Here is a 24,162-nt window from a genome sequence, read left to right as displayed (position 1 = left end):
TTGAAACATAAATAAAACGCATTGTCATTTACAATGCCAATAGCTCCAACTCGCGTATATGCGAGACCTATTGCATTGCAAATGCTTGTTTCATACTGGTTTGCTAAGAGAAAGCTATGCATGCATGCAGGCATACAAGGAGGAGTGAAAAAGAAAGGCAGTGCATGAAGGAAAACCAATGCGAACCCCATAGTTGCTTAATGAATTTGTGCGCCTGTCTCATGCCTCTGTGGGTTTGAAATGGATGTCAAGAAGGCAGATCAAGCATTGAGGCAGAGGGTGAGCGGGGTGGATAGCGCGTCGCGAGAGGCTGGCTGGAGATGAATGGCAGACAAGAGCTGACAACAGGGTGCAAGACGAAGAGGGCTTGACAGGGATACATTCAGCGAGCGGCACAATGCCAGGCTGCCACGGGCCCATGAAGGGGGCCCTCCTAAGAGGGCGGCCAGCCTTAGTGCAACAAATGTGGGGGCCCCCACCCAGCGGTTTCTGGCCACTCGCAGCAAGGAGGCACCACCAAAGGTAAGCAGGACACTGGTTGTTAGAGGGGGCATCCTGGGTCCTTCCACCACCCCCTCCCCCTCCCCCTCGGTAGCAAGTTCTTGGTCCACACAGATTTTGCTACCCAATCCCCCCTCACTTCCCACAGGAGGCCAGCACCAGGTAGATGGGGGCACTATTAAGGGCCCTTCGCCAGTCTGTTTGTCAAACTTTTTACCTCTCCTCAGACAGTACCCCCTCACACAGGATAGTCAGTTGCTTCTAACAGGATTTTGCGAGGCTTTCAAAATTCCTTTTGTGGGACCCGAAGGGGCAAGGGAAGCCGATAACCTCAGGTCAGCCAAAGAACTGCCAGAAGTTGTTTGGGCCAAAGTAGAGAAAGAGAGGGCACTTGGGAGAGTGGCAGGCTTTTTCCTGCGACCACCCCTAGAGAAATTTGTGGTTTCCCCTCTGGGGGTGGTGTCCAAGAAGGAGCCTGGGGCTTTCCGCCTAATCCACCACCTCTCTTACCCGGAAGGGGGCTCGGTCAACCATGGGCTGGCCGAAGGCGCTTGTTCTGTCACATATTGTACACTGGACGTGGCTTTGGACCTAGTCAGGAGGGCGGGCAAGGGCGCCTGGTTAGCCAAAGCGGACATTGAATCGGCTTTTCGCTTACTACCAGTGCATCCAAGCAGCCAACACCTGCTAGGCTTCAAGCTAGAAGGCAGGTACTTTTACGACCGGTGCATGCCCATGGGTTGCGCAGTCTCTTGTGCTTACTTTGAAGCTTTCAGTAGCTTCCTTCAGTGGGCTCTTCAGACAGGCTATGAGGTCGTAGGGGTGAATCACTACCTGGAAGATTTCCTATTCAATGGGAGAGAAGGGTCTCAGGACTGCAGCAATGCCCTTAGGGATTTCGAGCGGCTGGCCAGTCATTTGGGGGTCCCTCTTGTGCCAGGGTAGACGGAAGGTCCGGCGCAAGTTTTAACATTTTTAGGGATCGAACTTGACAACTTAGCAGGGGAATCCAGGCTCCCAGTAGACAAGGTCCAGGACCTTGCACGGCATATCCAGTCAGCCATAGGGGAGGGGAAGGTAACTTTGGGCTTCTTGCAGAGCCTTCTGGGCAAGCTCAACTTCGCCGCCAGGATAATCCCAGCGGGGAGGGTTTTTGCACGGAGGATCGCAAGGGCAACTGAGAAGGTCAAAAGGAAGCATCACCCAGTCAGGCTAAGCAAGGGGATGAAGGAAGATCTGAGCATGTGGGCAAGCTTCCTGGAAAGCTTCAATGGCGCAGTCTTATGGAGGGCACCTTGGGTGGGATCTCCGGAACTCGCTTTGTTCACGGATGCGTCTGGCAGGGAGGGCTTTGGGGTCATCCCGGACACAGAGTGGTGCGCGCAGAGATGGCCCAATGTGTGGTGCAGGAAGAAGTTCACAGCCAACATTACGGTACTGGAATTGTTCCCAATAGTGGCCTTCCACCTATGGCCCTCTGTTTTGTCTGCACGTAGGGTCCTTTTCTGGTCCGACAACCTGGCGGTGGTCCAGACCATCAATTCTCAGCCTGCATCCTGCCCGCTTGTCTTGTGTTTACTGAGGGAACTGGTGAGGGTGTGCCTGGTTAACAACATAGAGTTAGGGCGCGACATATCCAGGGGGTGCAGAACATAGCGGCTGATGCTCTCTCTCGTTTTTAGTGGCACAGGTTCCGGGAGACGTGGCCGAGAGCGAGGGAGTAGATGACCCTTTTTCCAGCACATCTATGGTTCCTACTGAAACTGTAAGGCGCTTGAGGGGGATAGGCGAGCTGTCCTTAGCACCTAGGACCGTCAAGCGGTACAGGGCGTGTGTGGAACAATTCTGTACTGTAACTGGCGCATGGGCAGAAGGGAGGTCATCCCTGGAGAGCAGGACTCAGGACTTCATTTTGTGGGCCAAGGACCAAGGGAAGAGCCAACCGTGTATTGGGGGATACCTGTCGGCGATCAGCCACCAGGCTAGATTAAGGGGGCAGCAAGATCCCACAAAGTCTTTCTAGATCCGGGCAGGGCTCTAAGGCTGGGCCAGGAGTGAGCCACGAGCACCTGACAACAGGGCAGCCATAGATTTCGAAACGCTACAAGGGATGCTGGATTGGGTGGGCAGGGCGACCCACTCTGCTTTTGAGGCGGCCCTCTTCGCGGCTACCTTTAGCCTGGCCTTCTTCAGGGCTTTTAGAATGGGGGAACTTGTAGCTAGGTCAAGACAGGACACATCGGGGTGGCGTTGAACAAGCAGGACACTGTGTTGGCAGGCGGGGCCTTCACCGTTAGGCTACGTAGATCCAAAACGGACCAGGCGGGGGTAGGGAGGGTGACCATGCTGAACAAACTAGAGATCGCAAAGTATTGTCCAGTGCGCCCAGTCTCGTCTTATCTGGCGCTGCGCCCCGCGACAGAAGGCTACCTGCTACTGCACGCTGACAGTACTCCCTTGACCAGTATCAGGTACAGCGTATAATGGAGGTGTGTTTAGAGCTGTCAGGTAAAAAGATCCAGGGCACACGTTTCTGCAGCCACTCTTTAAGAATAGGGGCAGCGACCGCGACTTTTCAGGCGGGCTTGCCGGAGGAACGCATCAGACGGGGGGACGTTGGGCGTCCAACTGTTAATAAAAATACATAAGACCATAAGGGGCTCCATGCAAACAGTGATCAAGGAAGTGTAGTAGTTGTGAGAAATAGGGTTGCAACATTATGTCGGTGTTTTACTTTTGGTGTACTTGTGTGCAAGTGTAATTGTGTTTGCTGTGCCATGTTTAATAAATTGATTTTCAAACTTCCACATCTTTATTTGCCAGGAAAGACGGGCTGGGTGATGGGCCATTCGGGAGTCTAGAGGGTATCTCAATGGGTGGATAGCAGAAAATGGCGGCACGGGTTTACAGCCACAAGGATAATGTGGCTTGGGACACCAGACATGCGTTGGAATAGCCTGATGAAGAGAGTCCTTCAGAGATTGGGGAGGGGGGGTGACTCACCTAGGAGGGAATGATCTGGTTCCCCTGGGGAGAAGGGACCTGCTTCACGAGATGAGGGCCACCATGTGTGAGTTGAGCAACAAGCTGGGGACCTGTGAATTATGGTGGTCGGAAATTACACCTAGGCAGGTATGGCTGGACGCGCGGTCCGGGGATGCCTCGAGACCTCACGCAGAAGGGTGAACAGCGCAATGCGGAAGTTCACGCAACAAAGGGGTTTTGGGTTTATCCGGCATGGGTTGCTACACGCTAAATGCACGGGGTGCTTCGAGCCTGATGGGATACACCTGTCCAGAGTGGGTATGGACTTATTCTTGCTGGATCTGGGGGAGACCTTGGAAACAGCAGGGTGTAAGTAAGTAGGGCTATATGATGGGGGGCCCTGGGGTGGCGGGGGCCACACCAAGGCTGTGGCGGAGTTACAGGGCGATCCAAAGGCTGTAAGGTACAGAAGGGTACCCTCTACAGGAGCACAGTCAGCCAATTATCCCCAGGGAGGTCCTCGCGTGCGATCCTGGAGGAGCGACGGCGCCCCGTTAGTCCTACGGGCGGTTGTGCACCTGAGCAACCGGGGGTTGCCTGCAACGCTCCGCCCCGCTAAGCTGGGAGGGGCGTGAGTAAGGGGCGGACTGACTGTCCGCCGGAGGAGGGGCTATCCCCTCCCCCAAAAGGACAAACACCGGTTGGTTACGGCCACCGGGTTTTATGGCTCATCAGGTGGGCAGGCGGCGAGGGGCGGCCTGCCCTGGGATCGCCCGTAAGTTGCGTAGGCTGGTGAATGCAAGAATGAATGAGTAATTTATGGATGCACAAGTGCAAGGATGATTGACAGGGTGCATGTGTGATGACTTATTCGGTGCCTAAACCAATCGGTGACTAAGAAGTAACTTTAAATTAGAAGCAAGACTTCTTGGCAGTGCCAATGCTTGTTAGTTACCTTTAAGTGGTAGCTGATTGACTTGCCTTGTTGCACATCTTATCACTTTTAGTTGTGCACACAAGCAAGAAAAGTGTGCACACCAACATTCTATTGCTGCACATAAGACAGAAAAATTAGAGGGGCCATTAATGGGGTCCCCTACTAAGTTACCTCTCAAAAGGCTACCACTATTTACCTGTCCATCGCAAACCCTAGCATTGCACCTCTTTCAGTTCTAACCACCCCTCTATACAGTACTCACTCCACCCCCGCAAGGCAATAGACCCGCAGCCTTGTCAGATACAGCACCAATCCTGTTGGCCAACAACACATCCAAATATCATTTGAGTACCAAGTTTCATTTCGGTTACTTACCTTAGTTACTTATTGTTTAGATAAGAGAGGGAGGGGGGAAGGTAGGGAGGGGTTTGGGGCTTGCTGAGATAACACCACAAATATGAGCGAAACAGAGACAGTCGAAACGTTACTAAAGCTGTATTTTGCAAAAGCAATGTAAGTTGAAATTAGTGTCCTCATGTTATGAATATATTTCAAGCCTCATTGAAAATTCCACAATAAAAAGAAGTTTGACAAAAACAAGTAATCTGTAAGAAGCATAACATGGACAAACTAACATAAAATGACTAGTGGTTTGACAAGATGTCCCGTCACAGGCGGAGCTTGGCAATGAAGAAAACCGGGATCCTGTAACTGGAAAAGCTCCTAAGAAGAGATCATGTTAGGTCCTAGCCGTGCTAGATAAAATCTGTGTTGCAGGGCTTTAATCCACAAAAGTTAGGGTTTCATGCCGTTACATGTAGCAAGCAAAATATAATGCTGGACTGTTACCATGTTAATTGCTATATCCAGCTTTATATTATCCCTTAATTTCAAGTACTGTGATTTAACCTGCGCCTTGGAGGAGGAATTAATGGCGGCTTGGTTTACCCATAAATTTATCATCCCAAGATCTTCTTTTCATAGTTGAGCCAGGGGATAGATTGTGCACTGTTTAGTTTCAAATAGTCTTCCACTCTGTCGCATGTGAACTTTAACTCTGGTACAGACCGTAGTTCAACCCATAACAAAATAGGTGCCGGTCCCATCAAATCTTCTAAAACCCCTAGCCCTACCTCATTGTGAGTGATGATCCTCGAAGTCTGACCAAAAACTTATTCTTAACTGACTGTAAGTGATTCCCGGAGGCAAAGCCCCATACCCAGCTGCATATGTGGTCATAGACTCGCACTTGCTTCTTTCGAGCATCACAAATTCCCTCGGGGGCTGTGACCCAGTTTGTTTGAAAATCTAAAAACTGTTTCAAATGTTGCTTCCATCTGCTGAGATCTCTGAGTTATGAGTCTGTCCCAGCTCAGGCTTGCAGTAAAAAAGGATACGCAAATAACAAAAATTAGGGATCTTCATGATGGGTATTCCTCCCACCATGAATTTGCTAGAATGAGTGTCTTTGGGACCACTGGTCAAAATATATGATTTTTTATATAATTAACTTTGAGTTTCAAATCAGTCATAAAAAAATGAAAACTGTCCAATAAAATTTGTAAACCATTTGCAGTGCGAGATTACAGCACAGCATTGTCCGCATAAATCAGAACAGGGATAGATCGGTCACCAATTTTGTGTGTATCAGGGGTCAGTGTCTTTAAAAATACATCAAATGTGTTAATATAAAATAAGAATAAAAAAAGAGGCCACCATGCATCCTTGTTTAACCACCCTTGTCACTTGAATGGGGGGCGTCTGATTGCCGTCTTGAGAGTTTCAGACCCTCGTTGTGGTGTTTTGTTGCAACTGTTTCAAAATAATTAATGGGGGGGTCAACACCCGCTTGCTCCATAATGTCCCAAAGGGCACATTAAGCACAGTACTTACCACAATTAGGGAAATGAGGAACAGCGGGGCACCAGGGCCCAACGGGATCCCAGCGGCCATGTTCAAAACAGTGCAAGAATTTTGGCAGACTATACCAACGCCACTCTACAAGTAAGCGTTTGCAACATCAATAATACCGTTGTCCTGGAGAGGCTCAATTCTCTTCCCCATTCACAAAAAGGGAGACCGCTACAGCCCCGCAAACTATAGGCTAATTGCTCTCTTAGATTTAAAAGCAAAAGCCCATGCACACATACTTTTAAAAGAGCTGGAAACATGCGCTGCGGACCAGGGAAACCTCCTGTTGCACCAATCAGGCTTTCGATCAGACACCTCGACAATGGATAACATCTTAGCCCTGGCATATCTCTCCACACAAGCCATTTGGAGAAAGCAACCCCCTCTGTTCGGTTGCTTCGTGGACTATAGCTCCACCTTCGATAAGGTGGACCGGGCAGGCTATGGGGCAAGCTAACCGCCTGGGGAATTTCATCACAGCTTCTCAGGGCGTTCTCATCATTATACCAAGGAACATGGGTCCGGGCAAAAACAAGCTCTACCACAGCTACAACAAGAGTGCCCACTTACAACGGCCTCAAACAGGGCTGCGTGATGGCCCCCCTCCTTTTCAACCTTTACACTGCTGATATGGGATCAGCCCTGGAAGGAGCCAGTTTAGTTTCACCAAGGTTGGGCAGGCTGCGTGTTTCAGTCTTGCAGTATGCGGATGATGCAGCCATAATGGACCACACCTTTATAGAGAGCCCTCCATGCACTCCACTGTTACAACTTAGCGTACAATCTTCACATAAACCAGAAAAAAAAACCAAATCATTGTATTTGGCAAATATCTGTACAAAAAAAATTGCACTGACAGCTGGGAGATCTTCTAATACCGACAACCCGAGCCTACAACTATCTTGAAATATGGCTTTCGGAAAGGGCCAGTTCAGTTGTTCATCTATGGTATCTCAAAACTAAGTGCTCCGCAGTCTTTCACCTGTTAAAGCGTATCAGCAATCCTTTACAAAGCCCAACAGCTGAGCCCATGCTGATTGTATGAGCGCAAAATTGATCCCAGCCCTTAATTATGGCCACATGGCCTTCCCCTGTGCTCTTAATACCTTTCTATCAAACTCCCAGGTTTAGGCCTATATGAGAACTCTACTTGCTCCTCGGCAGGGCAGAGGATCAAGATTAAGATTGGAATTGGGCCTTGGGAGGCCTGACCTCACGGGACAGGGGGACCTAATAAAGTATTATTTCAGGGTCCTGCAGGCCCCCAAGTCCTTGGTCTAATACCACCTGAGAGCAATCTTTGACGAAGCAGGATCCCCGCGGCACTCACAGCTGACAATGGCAATAAGCTCCATGAAGATCAGGACAGACAGCCTGCACATGCAAGACATCCCATTCTCATCCTGTAAAAAAGCTGTGAATAGGCAAGTGCTTTTAACCTCCTTTGAACAAGACATTGGGAGTCTTCGGCACAATCAATTGACAGAGGCAATCCGACAGACCTGGTAAGGCACAGCCATATTTTCAATGTGCGCTCTCTGCCCAGGCCCACAAGAAAATTCTGTACATGAAGCTTATTGCCCTGCCAATTGCCGACTTCAACCTCGCCTGGGCCAACCAAGAGGAAGCAATCTCCTGCAGGCTGTGCAATTATCGCAAAGAATCTTGGCTTCACGTACTGTGTTGTTGCCATAAACTGGCCGAGGAATATCGCCTGCTCCTTCCCTTGTTTCGGTGGAAAGGCGTCAAGTTTTGCAGGGAGGCATCTGATCGGTGCTCTATTGAACCCCCGGACACTGTCGTTCTTAAGCTTAAAGTGTTAAATATCAATTGCCCAGTATTATAGTCATGTTTTAACACCAGTGGAGCTAATTCATTTGCACTCTCTCTTAAAAAATTATAATACCACCCAGGCTATAATATTAATGGTTTTATCTTTATTTTATGCAACGGTTTATACATGTAATGATTTTAATTAATCGAACATGAACACAATTTAGCTGATGTCCCATAGTTTGTCTCTATCCATAAGGTCAAACGTAGAGGAGAGGTCCTTAAAAGCCATATGCATGGCACCTCCTGGCCGTAACATATTTGCCTAGGATAAGAGACAAATTTAGGGCTTGTGCGGTCGTACCCAAGCCTGGGTGAAACCCATATTGAGCCTCTAAAAAGAGGGCTCTTTCTACCGCTCACTCTTTTGTGGGAAAGTGCCATCTTTCTTGCATGGTATGCCCCCACTTTTTGCTGAAATGCTGAATGTACTTTGACTGAGTGTGCCCTGGACTCCTGCCAATCAGGTGCCCAGGGCCTATGTTCCTTCCCTAAACAAAAACCTCAAAACCAAATTGGCAAACCCTGGCCACATGTCAGCCTCTGGTAAATGGTACCCTAGGTACCCAGGGCCTTGTGGCCAGGGAAGGCCTCTAAGGGTTGCAGCACTCATTGTGCCACCCTTAGAAGCCCTGTACCCTAACACCCACCATCTGCCCTGGCAGGCTGAGTGTCTGGGTACAAGACAAAACAGAGTCGACATGGCACACATCCCTGTGTGCCATGTCCACAACCTACACTGCCCTGGCATACATCAGCCACCCCTCTAGCTGGGTGCCCTATGCCAGTGATGTGGGCACAGAGGCAGGCACCCTGTGCGCCTACAGTACCCAGGTCCATTCCTGGGCCCTGTAAGTGCTGTGCTGCCATTTAAGAGTACATGGTGCTGAGAGCTTGTCAAACACATACTCCACAGCACCATAATGGCAGCACTGAAGCCTGAGAAGTTTGGTATCAAACTGCTCAGCACATTAAATCCACACTGATGCCAGTGTGGGCTTTAATGTACCAAGCACCACAGAGGGCATCTTAGAGCGGCCCCCTGAAACCTAACCCACAATCCACGTCTGTTCTGAGGCTGCCACACAGCAGACATGTTGCTGGACCCCTGGGTAGGAGAGCCCCTGCTCTCCTGGGCCTGCAACAATGCACATCCTGGGCGAGGTGCTAAATCTCCTCCCCCAGGATGGGCAGGGGGAAGCTTCAAAGGCATGCCGCCTCCGTAAGCTTCCCCAGGCCACTGCAACCCCCCACTCTGGCGGGAAGCTTGGCCGGAAACCCCAAATAAGGACAGGGGATGTGCCAGCCTGCCAACACCACCCCTCAGGGTGGCGAGGTGAAGCACATCCCTGGGCTCTCGCCATCTTGAAGATGGGAAGCCCTACCCAATCAGGACTAGGCTACTGCCCCCCTCCCACAGGAGAGAGGCAGGATAGGGGGTGCACCCACCCCAGGACAGGGACCCATTTTTCCCTGCCCTTCACCTACCTGTAACGCCCCTAAATCTAGTATTTAGGGGCACCCTGAACCTTCCTTCCCCAGATTCCAGATTCCAAAATCCGAAGAAGAGCTAGAAGAAAGAAGACCTGCCCTGCAGCTGCTAAGAAGAGGAAGACACAAACTGCTTTGGCCCCAGCCCTACCGGCCTGTCGACCCTCGAACCTGCTCCTGCTCCAACCCGGCATCTCTTGTGGCCAGCAACCTCACAAACCCTGGAGGACCTGGCTACCTTTTGACTCTAAACCCCTGGGACTCCCATGAGTAGAGGCTCTACTCAAAACCTACTTCTAATCCCTGGCAGCAGCCTGGAACCACGAACCCAGCACACTCTGCACCAGCCAAGCCTGGCCTGTGCCGGAGTGAACAAAGACCACGAGGATGACCCCACGGCGACTGTGACCTCGAGTCCGGCACCCAAGGACCTCCCTCGACACTCCTGAAGAAGCCTGCAGCCTCAGAACAAGGTGCCCCCCCTACCGCGATCAACAGAGGGTAAGATTTCCCGACACCAAAAGGCACCCCTGCACCCGGCGCCCCACGGCCCCCTGTGCCCAATCCCGGGGTACCTACCTTTAGCCTCCAACTTACCTCTCGAAGTGGTGGTTACACCTGAAACATCTTCGTCCCCGAGCTTGCAGTCTTTTTCTAAACCGGAGATTTCCCATTGAAATCAATTGAGCGCCCGAAGGCTCAAAAGCACCCTGCACCCAGCCGCCCGAGTGGCCCTGGCAGTGCAACCTCTACATCTATCTACTTCCCCACTTGCCCTGAGTAAGTGAGCAGGAGCCCAGCTCCCACAGCCGCGTGACCTGCTAGTCAGCAGCCACCAACCAAGGCCCCCCTATCCCTCATAGGATAACATTGGGCCTAACTCTCTCTGCACCCGGCCGCCCTAGTGCTGCTGGGGGTGAACCAACTGTACCTACCTGACCCTGGGGGACCCCTGAGTCTATACCCAGAACCTCAACTTTGCCAGTCGAGTACGTACCTTTAAACCGATAACTCAATTTTCTTCATTGACTGGATTTTTCCTGAAATTTCTTCTAAGTGTGGACTTTTCAAATCTTAAAATATTCACCAAAAATCAGCCGAGTAACGAAAACGAAAATACTCACCTGCTCTTAGGTGAGCTCCCAGTGCTGGATCTTGGTGCCCAGCACTGACTCTGAAAAATACTTACAACTGTACTTACAAGTAACCCAATCAATTTTCTCCGATAGGAAATCATTGAATTTTTCTGTGAAATTTCTTCTGTGTCAATTTCTGCAAACTTTAAATATTCTTTAAAAATCGTATAACTTCTGAAAACGTAATTGCTTACCTGTTTTGGATAAAGGTCCCAGTACTGAGTCTAGGTACCCAGTACTGGATTACTAAAGTAACGAGAACATACCATACCTGCAACTTGAATTTTCTTCCATAGGGAATCATTGACTGTTTTCTATTAAATATTTTCTAAGTGTCAACTTTTAAAATAGCAAAATATAGTCTAAAAATCATCACAGTAATTAAGTCGACTTTTATCACTTGATTCTAAGTACTGACCCAGGACTGAACCTAGGATCCAGTCCTGGAATTCCAAAAGTAATCCTAAAAGTAATCTGTTGCAAATAACTTGAAACTTCCATTGAACTCAATGCATTATTGTGTTTAAAATAGTGTTGCCTATTGCAACCACTTGTAACTGTTTACAAAAGTCAATTGCATATTGCAAAAATATTTATATAAAGCATCTCATTCTGAGAAAGTATATTTTAATACCAATTGTTGGTTCTAAAATAAAACAAGCATATATTTTTTATATATAAACCATTGGCCTAGAGTTCAGTTATTGAGTGTGTGAGACCATTTGCGGACTGAGTGTGTACAACAAATGCTTTACACTGTCCTCTGATACTGCCTTACTGCTCGACCAAGCTACCACTTTAGAGAGTAAGGTTATTTCTAACTTTAGCCTCTGCCAAACCTCTGGGGACGGTGGACTCTGTACACCCTGTACCTATTTGGGAACAGTATATACAGAGCCACTTTCTCACACTCTTCCAGCCTCCCTACGATCACCCTACCAAAGATCTTTGCAGAGGAGTCGATAAGGGAGATGGGCTGATAGGTTTACAGGTAATTTTTATATATGGGTATAGTCACAGACTTCATCCAGGAATCTGGCAGGCCTGTGATAATTATCACTCTAAATACGTTTGTAATTATAGGTGTCCATAAATCAAGATTATATTTGAAAAACTGTACTGGAACCCTGTCTGGGTCAGCTGCCTTTCCTGAGGCCGAACTACATATGGCTTTCCTCACTTCCCACATTGTTATCGTTTTGCTAAAAGTTGCCAGGTCCTCAAAGTTAAAAGTAAAATGCCTCCTCTCCAAAACAGTTGCGACACTCCCTTCCTCAGTAAAAATCTTCGAGAAATGATAATTTTAGGGCGTTAGAGCCTGACTATACGGCTTTCTTGTGCTGTATGCTTCCTGCTTGACCTAATAGCATCTGTACTTTTCAAGTTACTATAGTAGAGGATAATATTAAATTATACATCTGCCTTTGGCATCATGGATGGGAAATTCTGAAGCGTGCTACCAGCCGAGTGGGATCCGTGTGTGCTACCATACTGTGATGTGAGAGCCGAGGCATGACACCAGAACCCCTCTGTCTTCATTGTTTGGAATTTTCATGAAAAGTGAGTTATTGAACTGTTTTCTGTTGTGAGAAAATGCCCCTTTTTGCTTGATCATTGCTGACGTTTATTGCTGGTTATTGGACTCTGCACCCTGGGACACTGCTGTCCAGTTCCCAGCGTATGTGCCCTGACCCCTAACACATGTAGACATTGGCTAATCCCTAATTGGCATATTTAACTCTCCTCTAAGGCCATAATATATGGTGTAGAAATTGCACACATGGCCTGGGAAGTTAAATGTCCCCTGTAGACTGCAGAACATATTGTGCCATCCACTAATAAGACAAGGAAAAAATAGCTTCAGGCTTACCATTGAAGCCTGACTACTGCAGTTTAAACCTGCAGAGCGAACAGTTAAATAACCCCTTGTAACAAGTAAATATTTCTCTTTTAAATATTCGTAAGTCACCACTATGTAAGCTTTGTTACCCACAAGGTTTGGTGCATGGAATTTAAAAGTGGGATATGTTGAAAATTACTGTTACCATGTCCCTACAGTGACAAGCTAACTGACCTATTTAGAAATCAAAATACTGATTAAAATACTAATACTGTATCTCAGGAATGAGATCACTTAGTTATTAAAATCTAATTCAACGGTGAAGTCATATTTTTAATAAATATAAAGCATAAGTAACCCTTTAGCTGCCTGACCAGTCAGAAGGATAATTAGTATTAGTTTTCACCAGATCCCAGCCTGTGCTCGGTCCAGGGAGACGTTTGAAAGAAGTGTGAAATTCCTTCCAGGAGCACACAATAGGCTGACCTGAAAGTGCAGAGATAACTCTGAGATCAATTGAATATGCAGAGTGTGGGCTGTCCGCGTTCTGCTGATACTGCAGTGCAGATTTCTGGCTGACATGTCTGTTGAGCCACATGTAACACTTGGAAGGGCGAAAACTGCTTGCAAGGATAATTCTTGTGTATACCCTCTCTGGTCGATGAAGGAACCTACTTTTGCCTCTGTGTTTGTTGTCGGTACAGTGCCAGCTTCAAACTAGATATTGGTGTTAGATGTGGGATGACACTGAGATTACCATAGTACATTCCCCATTTACGCTCCCAGACACAAAGTCCAAATTCAGGCCTCAAAAAAATCTACTCGGCCACTCCCTTTGGTGAGTCAAATTTTATCAGGGCGAGCTATTTTTAGGGCTTACTGGCCCGTTTCAGTGAGAGAACGTGACCTGACAAAGAACATGTGTTCTGTTTATTAAGAAAGTGAATGAGCAATAAAGATACCCTTAAATCTTGATTTGATCTTTTTTTTATTTTGTCTAATTTTTAGGTCTTCTTACAAATTGCTATTTATTCATTCATCCTGGATATTGGTGTTTACTTTTCTTGCTTTTACTGCAGAGTTAGAGGATGTTTTAAAGTGAACTGTTTGCCAATTGTGGTGAAATAGGAAGTATGGAATGAGGCTTTAGGATGTCAGATTTTACTTTTACCACACAACGTTTAACTGGCTTTTAAATGAACAAATATTTCAAAATATATCAGTAATTGGAAAAGCATTTTTTTTGTAATCCAGAAGTGTGCAAGAATAAAGATTTAAATAGGATGAAAACAAATCAAAACACTTTACCTTGTGATGTGCAAATGATAAATATTTGATGAAATCGTATTTCCCAAAATTATAGTTTGTACGTGATATAGTTTTATCAGTAAAACAACATGTCAATGGAAACTTTTGTGTCCATTTCAATGGGAAATGTGCCCTCTGTCAATGAAGGTGAACTACACATCATGGCCTGGTCATATATTTATTAAAAGTGAGGGTTTTTTAACATTCACTGAGAAACTTTCCTGGCACCTAATCTGATGACAATCCTGTTAGAGAACTAAGACGCAAGTCTGGGGTCATGTGTTCTCTGTTTGTGGGCACAATTATTATTATAAATGGAGCAAAAGTTTAGTCTATGAAATCAAATAAAAATATTTGTACAGCAGGCATGCTGAACTCACATATTTGAAGATGCTCTCATCTGCGATAATGATATAAAATGTGGCTTGGCGAAATAAAATATTTGCTCAGGATCACACATATAAAGACCAGTTTAAGGGCCAAGACCATTACAGTTAGGTTGAATAGATTATTCAAGTCTCTAGGCCTGCAGGTGGTGGAAGGAGGTGTTTTTTTACTAACAGGTACTAAGATACCTGACAAACAAAAATAGTGCCTTCTGTTCCATTGTCTGGGATCTGAGGTGCAAGAGATCTCTAGAACCTTGCCTAAAGTTGGAGCATTGGAAGGAGACAAGGAGGCTATGATAAGTCTCTAAAATTGCTTCAGACTCACTATAAGTATGTTTGTTGAGAGGAATTATTTTTATATTAGGGGGGATAAGAAAATGTAAACCTTCAATCAATTTTAACTGTCATAAGAGTTTTATCAGCTGCATATAGCTTTGGCGTTCTATTAACAATTGATAAGGGATCAAATAATGATGAACACCAATAGTAAGAGAATCCAAGAACATCTGTGTGTAATTGGAGATCCCACACACCAGGAAGAAGTTAAAACTGCAAAAACAGCAGAATAATCTATGGCTTGGGTGAGAGAAATGAACCACGGTAAGCATGCCAGAAAGGAAATTAAACCTGTAGAGTGAGCAAACAAGAATGGAACACAGGACGGATGACCCTGAAGCAGTGTGTGCTTCCCTGGTTGCATCTTTTAAGGGATACACGTCAATCAGCAAGTGATGCAACATCTGTGGTCAGAGTGGGCACTTTGCAAGTGTTTGTGGCGAAAACAAGCACAATGTTGAGTCGAGAATTGCTCAAGTAAGGAGGATCTTGGTGGAGACCAGAAGGCAGAAACAAATAACATGGGCCAGATGTACAAAGGGTCTCAGCATTCACGAAGCATCTGTAGAGAAAAAGGATGCTGGAAGATGCATTCACCCGGCGCAGTTTATGGTGGAAATGTAGAAGTCTGCTATTTTCGGGCTACAGAGCTAGAACTATAAGATGGCCGCCATGGGTGCACGCTCCTACTCATGGCCAGAGGCTATTGGGGGTGGTTATAAAGGAAAGGACTAGACACAAGCATACGTATACTATTCTGAAGACTTCCGTCTATTTTCACTCGTAAAGAGTGTGTGTTTTACGGGTATAGTTCAGAATTATGCTTTTGATGTCTTTAAACTATTCACTGTGAGAGTTGAAAGACCATTTCATTAATTTCCTTTCTAAGTTTTCTACTGTTTGTATAATACTTAAAAAATCATTTTACCTCCTTAGTAAGCTTTGCGACTTATGGTGTGTCATGGGAATGCCTTCCAGACTAATGTCATGTTTATTTCTGCACTTGTAGAATTTGCAACTTCTATATTCTTTTCAAAACATAATAAATATATTGAACGGAAATACACCTTGTACAACAGGGCTATAAGATGTGCCTAACATTTATAATAGTGGAGCAGATCCTCCTTAAGACTGATCTTTTTACATAATGGCTCAATATTTGTACTTGTAGCGAAATACTTTGACCACTAGTTACAAAAATACTGCTGCGTATTCCAAACATTTCAAAGGACCTACTTTTAAAACTACAAAGCATGGAATTACAACACATTGACATATTACTTATATAGGATGTTATGAGCCTGTATGGAAATATTCCTCACTAGAAGAGATAGATAAGACTTTGCAGGATCTGGCATTCATGAAGCAGATCATGAGTTTTTGTTGACATTGTTTAATTTAATCTTGTTTCACTACTATTTCGAATTTAATGGATTTTTTTCCTTTTAACAACCAGGTTTCTAAAGGACAGTTTCATAGCCTCTACATTATATGTACATTTAGGGAAAAAAACTAATATCGGAAAATGAATCGTGGAAAGACCACATAAAAGCTTGGCGGCATTTAACAATGATATGATGGGAATCTGGCAAGGTTCAAGGCGTGATCTGCAAGAATTCAAGACTCTCTGGAAAATATCATTATTCTACAAAATGGATTGTTAATCAAGGGGTGCCCTAAATAAACTTTTTGAACAAAACAATAGCACCCAAAGGGAATCATGTTGAAACTGATTTGTACATAAAATCTTTTGATCGCAACACCTTAAAAATGTTCATCTACCACAAATAATTGAGAGTCTTCTGTATAGCTAACTGCTCCTAATGAGGAAAATAGTATCAGATTAACATATTTTTTTAGATTACGATAAAGGTTAGAATGTTTTTTTTCAAGAGTAAAAGTTATTTTACAAAATAATCTGGCCAAATTTTCAAATACTTCCCAAAATGACTCACTTGTGATAGAAAAAAACAGAGCTAAGAATCTAGGGACTAGAACGAAATTAATTACACCATTCGGTTGGCCAAACAACAAATTAAACACATCACGTAAAGACAGTTGAATATAGTGGACTCCATACTTGAATTGATTTTCTAAAATAAACTGATAAAGGATCATACGGAAATGGATCTTTAAGGATTTACTAGCTCTAGCTAAGAAAAGCATATCAGAACATTTAACATACACTCAGCTAACACAGGAACGGTACTTATGCATACTTGGAAAATAAACTGCAGACATGCGATCAAGGATCCTATCAATAAACACCCCAAATCTGGAAGAAATATTTCCATAAATCATTTTGGTACATGTAGCCCAAAAATGTGTTGTAGTTATTAAGTTTTAGTTTTTCCTCCTCTTTCCTTAATATGGCGGTGAGCGATAACGAAACAATGGTGGTTTGTTGTGCATTTCCCTCTTTCTCTGTATTTACAAAACAACTATCAACAGAGTGTGACAAGGTTGACCACTCCTCACATAGGATGCAAATAGCAATAGCAAAATAGGTATGTGTGTGATATTCTCGTGAGAAAAATACGTAGTATGAATCACCACGTTTAAGATGCGTGTGTAATAACACATGAAGAGACGCATTAATCAATATTTGCCTCTCCTGATATAGCAATTTTTTCAATTTATAGCGCATGAAACTGTGTCTACATGTTTTCTCCACAGGCTAAGCAAATGAGATTGATTTGACCAATTATTATTATTATTATTATTTAAAGATTTGTAGAGCGCCTGGTGACCCGGAGGCATCCCCGCGCTATAAACCTGTAAGGTTGGCTAAGAGGGGAGAGGGGGAAAAAAACCTTTTTATTTGGGAAAAAGCAGAGTTTTGAGCTGCTTGCGAAAGCGCAGATAGCAGGGTTCCAAACGCAAACTACGGGGGAGCAAATTCCAGTGGGTGGCTGCCTTTACTGAGAAGCGACGACCTCCGGTACGTGCCCTCCTAAACTTGGGGATATTCGCCAGTCGCTCATTGTCCGAGCGCAAAGATCTCAAGGCTTTGTACGGGGTAACCATGTCTCCCAGGATCGAGGGGCCTTGTCCATTGAGGAGCTTGTGCGCGATGCACATAGCCTTGAACTCGATCCTCTCTCGCACTGGCAGCCAGTGAAGTGCCTTAAGTGCCGGTCTGGCGGAGGATCTGGAGGGAAGGCCCATCAGCATCCGAGCAGCTGCATTTTGGGTTTGTTGCAGCTTGCCCAGAGTAGCTTCAGGGGCTCCTAAGTAGACAGCATTGCTGTAATCCAGTTGTGCAAGAACCAGTCCTTGAACCAGGAGTTTTCTAGAAGGAGGGGGGAGCAGAGGAAGGATCTTGCGGACTGACCTCATAAGTCCGAAACAGGTTCCAGCTGTTTTGGTAGCTTGGGTTTTCATGGATAGGTCTGGTTCAAGCCAGACCCCCAGACTCTTAATTTCTTTTCTGGGGGCGGGCACCTCACCCATGGTAGCGGGCCAAACGGATGGTGGAATTGTTGACCATTTCTTGCCCATCAACATAACTTCTGTTTTGGACCCGTTGAATTTGAGTGAAGAATCGCACATCCAGAGGTGGATTTTCTGGAGGCAGTGCAGAAGATTATCTGGGCATTGGTCTAGGTGTGAGAGCGAGACGACCAGTTGCGTGTCATCCGCGTAGCTCACAATCTTAATGCCAAAGGGGGCAACTATATCCTCCAAAGGGGCCATGTAGGCATTAAAAAGGGTTGGACTCAGTGAGGAACCCTGGGGAACCCCACTTGTCAGAGGAAGGGAGTCAGAACGGGAGCTGCCATCCCAAACCTGAAACGAGCGACCCGACAGGAATGACTCTAACCAGGCCAGCGCTGTGCCCCCAAGTCCTGCCCTGGCCAGCCGATGGAGCAGGACACGGTGGTTCACCGTGTCGAAGGCTGCACTAAGGTCCAGGAGGATCACTGCCACTGATCCCCCTGAATCCAAAATGCACCTTGCCTCCTCGATGACAGCGAGGAGGGCGGTGTCCGTGCCTTGGCCAGGGCGAAACCCCGTTTGGGACCGTCGCAGAAGATTATTCGATTCCAGGAACTGGGACAACTGAGTGTTGACCAGTTTTTCAGCAATTTTGCTGATGCCCGGAAGGAGCGAGATCGGTCTATAATTGGCCAGATCGGCGGGGTCCAGTTGGGGTTTTTTAAGAAGGGCTTTGACTACCGCTCCCTTCCAGCTAGGAGGAACGGTGCCTTGGGATAAAGAAGCATTGATCAACTCCATAACTGAAGGAACAATCGCAGGAGCGACTGTTTTAAGAAACCTCATCGGGGCAGGGTCAAGGGGGGAGCCACTTTTCATTTTGGCCAGAGTCTTTTCAACTTCGTCCGATGTAACCGCCCTAAAGGCATTAAGCAGCGGGCGAGGGGCGCCTACTGGACAGGTGTCGGACGTCACATTGTCCCAGCAAGGTAGCTGACTAGGCTGCGGGAGTGAGTCTAGGATGTGGGAGACTTTAGAGTCGAAGAATTTAGCTAATTCTTTGCTCCTGCTTGGAAGGGCCACGGTCAGTGGTGGGGGTTCAGGAACCTTTAGGAGTTCTTTGACGATGAGATAGGATTCTCTTGCGGAGTTAGTGGCATTTTTTATCCTATCGTCATAGTAGGAGGCTTTAGAAATTTGCAGAGCAGATTTGTATGCTCTCACAGTCCTCCGGTATACGTCTTTATTAGAGTGAAGCCAATCCTTCCTCCACAGTCGCTCAGCTTTTTTACATTCCTTGCGGAGGGTTCTGAGTTCAGAGTTGAACCAGGGGGCTGAGCCTGTCTTTCCGCTCTTATCTTCGCGGGTTTTTATGGGTATGATGGAGTCAAGTGAGTCGGAGATCCACTTCCTGAAGTTACTATCAGCTGTAACAGGGTCCCCGGAGGGGGCGGGGGTCATTGATTCTAGAGCATTGGCCCAGTCCTTGATAGAGAGCCTGGACCATCATTACAGTGAATGGAAAACAGCCACTCCAGTGATCGAACATGATTTGTCCTGAAAATGTTCTCTTATCCACATGGACTAGACTGGGAAAGATTCTCAGAAGGTTATTGTAAGTGTGTGGCAAGTCGGTATGAATTTGGAAGTCTCACGCACCTAGTAGGGGCTAGAACTAGTAACAGTATTTTTGTGATGGATCTCAAAAGTCTATGGCCCTAATGAAAGCCACGTGACCCTCACTGTGCACAAGAAGGCAGAAACATGTTGACCAGTTTTTTGATGCAGAGTACATAATGAAACTCGTAGCATCAACATTTTGAATTTAATCTTGTCAGGGGGCCCTGGGAATAAAAAGAACAACACTGGTGGTTGTGGGCACCCAAAGACAATTTTAATCTGTTTAATACTCAATGCTTGATCATTTACAAAATACCATACAAAGAGCTTCCTCAAACAAAATGGTTTTAGCCCACCCAGGTACGGTACTAGCATCTGTGGCGTGGACTCGATGAAGCATGCCACTGAATAAAAACCCAGTGAGAGAGAATCCTTATAAGGAAAATTTACGTTTTTTCTGTGGAAACAGACAATAACTTTTGGTGGCCTCTCCTTTTGATTATGGATGCTCAGACTGGAAGCCGAATGGACCCACTATCATGCTTCTACCTCTCCTGCATGAGTAAGATTGTATTTATTAAAGTGCCCATGTGATAAGGGAGGTGTGGGCCAGAAACCCGGACAGCCCAAAACAAGAATAAATGAATAGACTTTGGTTATTAAAAATCACAGCGAGAAATCCATTGTGGCTTGACACTTTAAAGCAGTGGGCAATACTATATTTGATTTGTGTGAGAGCATACGCTGAGGAGCTATCCAGAAGAAGCTAGAGCCGGTGCATGTATCCATCACAGGCTGCATGTTTGGATAGAATAAACGAGAAACAACATTTAAATAGTTTTCTTTGACATTAAAAGGACTGCAAACAGGACTTGAAAAATGATTGACAGTGGGGCAGGAAAACACCAGAAGCTGCTCAAGAGGGAAATCCATTCAAGCCATAGGGCAAAGGTGTCACAGTGAAATGGGAGTTGTGAGCAACAGAGTAAGGAAAATAGAGCTTAAAAAACTGCAAGTGGCAGGAGTTATTTAATAGATAACGTCACAAAGTCAACATGGTGTGTTTACGCCATGGTTCTTGGTGTTTGAGTCAGGCCATAAACATTTGCAAAATAGTTTTAAGGTATGCATGTAAGTTCACTATTATTTGAAATTTCACAGAAATTGTGAAAAACAATGTTTCCTTTGAATTGAGACGATATAGTTGCAATATTTTTCTTTATAATTTCTTAAGTAATTAAACATTATTAAGATTTGAATTTCTATAAAAGTCTTCCTGATTAACTGATCAATGGATTTCAAAGTGCGTTAAGGAAATGCTTCAAACACTTAAAAAAATATTGCAGAAAGAATGTGTATAGCAATAAAATGTTTAGGATTTTTATAAAAAAAACTCACTAAGACAGATTAAATATCTGTGCTTCACTTATTCAGTTCAGGAAACGGAGAGTTATTATGATTTTTATACATTATGTGAGTGAACAGTCTACCTTTTAAAATGTTACTCCATTAAATAAGAGGTGTGAAAATAAATATATTTAACAAAAATATACCCTAACTGGTTCAAGTTACTGACTTTGTTCTCTTCAGACAATTATAAAGGTTTCTCAAGTATTTTGCACGTTATTGCAACTTCAAAATGCATAGGTATTTTGTGAGAATATTCTTCTGGAATCCTGGCCTGTGTCTGTTTAAATATAAACCCCAAGCCAGGTAGGATACAAGCATATGACATTTTTGTGTTGTCTTCTGTGGGATGTGGCACCTAACTGGAGAGGGCAAATGAAGATCCCAGACGATTAGAGTAATGTGATCTTGGTAAGTCATTCCTGAGACAGCTCCCTTGGCTGCATTCAGAAGTCACTGACCACATTTAACTAGTAGACTCTTCAAATTAGTCAAAAAGTTCTCCAACCCGACAGCCATAGAGAACACCATCCACCTCTCCCAAGAACTCTGTGACACCCTCTCAGACTACTTCCACAGCAAGATCTCCAACAATTTCAACTTCCAACCGGCCAACTTCAACCAACCAACGAACATCAAACCATTTCCACCTGGTCTCCGCTCACCGCCCTGACCACCTCAGCCATCATGTCTTTAATCTCCTCCAGGGTGCCCACCGACCTCTGCCCTCACCACATCTACAACCTTGCCACAAACTGATTCAGTAGCATATCACCACCGTCCTCAACTCTTCCCTCTGCACAGTAACCTTCCTGGACAGATGGGAACATGCAGACGTCAGACTCCTTCTAAAGAAAGCCTCCGCCAACCCCACTTATCTAAAACATTATCCTCCCATCTCCCTGCTTCCCTTCCTGACCAAAGTAATTGAGAAAGCCATCAACCAGCAGCTAACCGAATTCCTGGAACATAACCACCTACTGGACACTGCACAGTCAGGATTCTGTGCCTACCACAGCACTGAGACCACGCTGATTGCACCACAGACGACATCAGAACACTCCTTGACCACAGAGAACCTGTGGCCCTGATTCTATTTGACCTCTCTGCAGCATTCAACACCGTCTCCCACAACACCCTCATCAACAGACTGCAACATAGGCATAAAGCAAGACGCCCTGAAGTGGAACGCCTCCTTCTTTACAGGACACACACACAGAGCATCTGACTGCCTCCCTTCACCTCCACACCAAAAGACATATGTGGCGTATCACAAAGATCATCCCTCAGCCCTACGCTATTCAACATCTACATGACCCTCCTTGCAAACATCAGATCACACAGACTCAACATAATAAACTATGCAGATGACACCCAACTCATCTTCTTGGAATCCCTCCAACGCCAAAACCAACTTCTGCAACGTCTTGACTAACGTAGCCAAATGGATGAGAGACAACTGCTTCCAACTCAACTCCAACAAAACTGAAGTTCTGATCTTCACGAACACCTCCACATGCAGAACTCAGACCTACACCAACAACGACTGCACGCACATGCAACCTCCGCATCATCGTCAGCAGCCAACTGACCATGAAACAGCAAGTCAACCCAATCGCCTCCTCTTGCTTCCACACTTCGCATGCTCTGCAGAATCTTCAGATGTATCCCAATCAACACCAGGAGGACCGACACTCAGGCACTTGTCACCAGCTGCCTCAACTATGGCAATGCCCTCTACGCCAGCATCTCCACTCAGCTCTCAGAAGACTTCAGACCATGCAGTATACTGCAGCCCGACTCATCCTGGACCTCCTCAAACAAACCCACATCGTCACCCACCTGAGAGATCTCTGCTGGCTCCCCATCCCGAAGAGGTGGCAGTTCAATATCCTCACGCATGCTTAGAAAACCCTCCATGACCTAGGACCTTCTGCATCAACCATCGACTGAACTTCCACCAACCTACTAGACATCTGCGCTCCTCTTCACTCGCCCTCGCACACACCCCCTCCACATCCCTCGCAGTAGCTACTCCTCCTTCATCGCTGCCATCACCTGGAATAATTTCCCCTCCAGCTCGGAACAGCCTCCTTCCTGGCAGACTTCAGAAAGAGACTCAAGACCTGGCTCTTCGCCGGAAATACAGTGCCCAGATACCCCTAACATTGACAGTATTGCGCTTTACAAATGCTGTTTGATTGATTGATTGAGTCAGGTGGGCCACAATAAATGTCACTTGTGTAGTCGAGTCTGGATCCAACCAGCACAACAGTGGCATGAATTTTCTGGGCATTCGTCAAAGAAATGAACATTTTCCTTAAAATGAGGAAGGTGGTGTGACGTAAGACATACAGACAGATCGTAGTCAAAAAATTATTGTTTTTTTGACCACAATGTCAGATGTGTGGTGTACTCAGTACATTAGGCCAGATTAAATCTAGGTCCTAGGGAATTCTTTTACCATACCCGCCCTCCAGTAAACACTGTTTTAGATTGACTCATTTAAAAGACGTGTTCATCGGGATGGGTCTGGCTGAGTTAGAGCGAGAACACATTTTATTGCTCTGGCCTGGCTTCTTTCTCTGGATCTCTGTCTTGCTTAAGTAGATAAGTGAGTAGTGCAGTGAGGATACCAGAGCATTTGGAAGACTTTTCTCCCAGTTTTGCTTGCAATTCGTGCTAGAAAAGAACCCACAGAGCAGAGAAGAATGATCTCCCAGAAACTGAAGATGGTGCTAGGAGTGTGTTGAAGCTGCCCTGTTGGGAGCCATGTCCAGGGCATGTCCTGGGCGACAAGATGGCGATCTCAGTGAGACCCTGATGAGGGAATCGGGGGCGTCTCACCAACAGAGGCACCAGGTGTGGGCCTCCACTCTAGGTAGAGGCCTGCAGGTCAACGGGACTGGGGCACAGAGACCAGAAGAGAAGAGAGCCTGTCTGGTCACTGGAGATAGTAGGCTTCTCAGCCAAGTAGGCAGGTGTGCCGGTCATGATGGCTGTGAGATGATGTAGCTGGTTTCGAAGATG

This window comes from Triturus cristatus, chromosome 10 (assembly GCF_964204655.1).
Source record: "Triturus cristatus chromosome 10, aTriCri1.1, whole genome shotgun sequence".
Lineage (NCBI taxonomy): Eukaryota > Metazoa > Chordata > Amphibia > Caudata > Salamandridae > Triturus > Triturus cristatus.
Note: the sequence above shows the minus strand (reverse complement) of the source record.